This window comes from Lissotriton vulgaris, chromosome 5 (assembly GCF_964263255.1).
Source record: "Lissotriton vulgaris chromosome 5, aLisVul1.2, whole genome shotgun sequence".
NCBI classification, from domain to species: domain Eukaryota; kingdom Metazoa; phylum Chordata; class Amphibia; order Caudata; family Salamandridae; genus Lissotriton; species Lissotriton vulgaris.
This window is the reverse complement of record NC_141693.1, coordinates 1,878,512,587-1,878,514,617: the sequence shown is the minus strand read 5'-3', so window position 1 is coordinate 1,878,514,617 and position 2,031 is coordinate 1,878,512,587. Positions and strand designations below refer to the sequence as shown.

The 2,031-nt window shown below is 52.9% G+C and overlaps 1 non-coding gene across 1 annotated transcript; it reads left to right on the top strand.

The window, feature by feature from the left end:
* The first annotated feature begins 368 nt into the window (after positions 1-368).
* TRNAR-CCG (transfer RNA arginine (anticodon CCG)) lies at positions 369-441 on the top strand. Its single transcript has one exon. It is a non-coding gene; the product is annotated as a tRNA-Arg (tRNA).
* The last annotated feature ends 1,590 nt before the right edge of the window (positions 442-2,031 follow it).

Here is a 2,031-nt window from a genome sequence, read left to right as displayed (position 1 = left end):
TGAATTCGAAAGTGAAAAGTGCATAACTAGTCAGTAGATCAGAGTAACTTTGATTGCTCTCCTCCTCTCGAGTGTGCGTGGGATTGGAGGGTACCTCTGAAGGAAGGGGAGAGCCAGCGTGTCCACTAGTCCGCCAAGCCACGTTAGGTACGGGAGGCGAACGGGTGGCGTGTTCGGCGGCCGTCACGGCCCCTCTGAGTCCGAAGGCCATGCGTCGGGTTAGGGATCCCGGCTGTTCCCCCTCTTCTCGCTGGGGTCACCTGCGGGGAGCCCTCGGTTCCATCTGATCCTCCTCAGCTTCCGTTCAGTGCGAGTGGGCGCGCGCTGAGTAGCCATAAGACTTCCCGTATCAAGCGCTTCTCTCAGCTGGCCCAGTGGCCTAATGGATAAGGCATCAGCCTCCGGAGCTGGGGATTGTGGGTTCAAGTCCCACCTGGGTCGCATCAGGAGATTTTTATATCCTGGGGAAAATAAGAAACTAGCAAGATCGCGATATTAAAAAACATAATGTTCAACGAAATGTCTCCGAGTGTCCGTCTTTGATATATTAACGTCGTGATTTTTTTAATTCCGTGTAAAGGGGCTGCCTAGTGACACCTACCACAGACTGGATGGGCGCGTGTGTGTCTAACTGGTGACCTGCCTAAATGGACAGAAGACATGTTTCCTCAGCAGAAGACCCAGCCGTCGCGAAAAAGAGAACAGCTGAGTGGGTTTCGCGCCCACTGCTTTTCCTCTCTGCTGCTTGCGGGATCCATCCACTCTTTTCTAGATTTTTATTTTCCGTGCTCTTTTGTTTGAACTCATGAAAGACGAAAGGCAGAGCCAGCCAGGCTGTGATGCTAATCTCAGTACGCCACTCTGCCCCGCACCCGCACGGCTTGGGTGTCTACATGGGGGCAGAACGGATAACGCCCTTATTATGTGGGTCCTGCACACACAATCAAACCCTTACTTCCTTATCAGACCCGATGACAGACTCTTTCAAGTTACTTTCGTTCCGTTTGTGTATAGCAACACGTCTTGGTTTTCAAATTCTCCTGTAGGCAAGGGCGTAGCTTCCATTGTTTCAGCAGGTGCAGTGGCACCGGGCATCATAGGCCCGAGGGGCGCACTAAACTTCGAATATTGCTGTGTTTCACAGTACAAGGAGGGCAGGGGACGTTTCATTCTTTGCACTAGGGTCCGTAGCAAACTGGCTACGCCAATGTCTTGAGGGGGGCACTGGTGACAGCAGACAGGTCCTGGACATCCCCCGACACAGCCACATCTCTGGACACCTGAGAGACCTGCACTGGCTCCCCGTCAGCAAGAGGATCTCGTTCAGACTCCTCACCCACGCACACAAGGTTCTCCACGACCTGGGCCCCAGGTACTTCAACAACCGCTTGACCTTCTACACTCCCACCCGCCAGCTACGTTCCACCAGCCTCGCCCTCGCCGCCGTTCCACGCAGAGCCACCACCGGAGGAAGATCCTTCTCCTACCTGGCAGTCAAGACATGGAACTCCCTCCCCATCCACCTCCGACTGACCCAGGACCACCTTTCCTTCAGGAAGCAACTCAAGACCTGGCTCTTCGAGCAGTAGCAGACCTCCCCCTTCCCTCCCCTCCCCCCAAGCGCCTTGAGACCCCTCGATGTGAGTAGCGCGCTATACAAATGCTATGACTGATTGATTGATTGACAGGTGCCATCCACTCCTCACTTCACGGTGCCCTAAAATGTCATTTCATGCATGTAAGAAAGAGGAGGATGCTGTTGTGGGTGGGAAGGACAGACAAGAGCCTTCGACTGGCTTATCATTCCTGTTCACAAAACCGGCCTAGAAGAAGTAGGAGACGTAGTCAGTGCACTTGTTAGTAGTCTGATACATGGTTCAGTAATCCAAGTAATGTTTGCAATATGACAAAGGTCAAAGTAATCCCTTGGAGACCTCTAGCAGTGCAACTAACCCAGCTATTCTGCTGCTGTGATCCGATGAATCAAACACACAGCAAGTGATGGGAGAGCGCTTGCAATAAATCCAACCA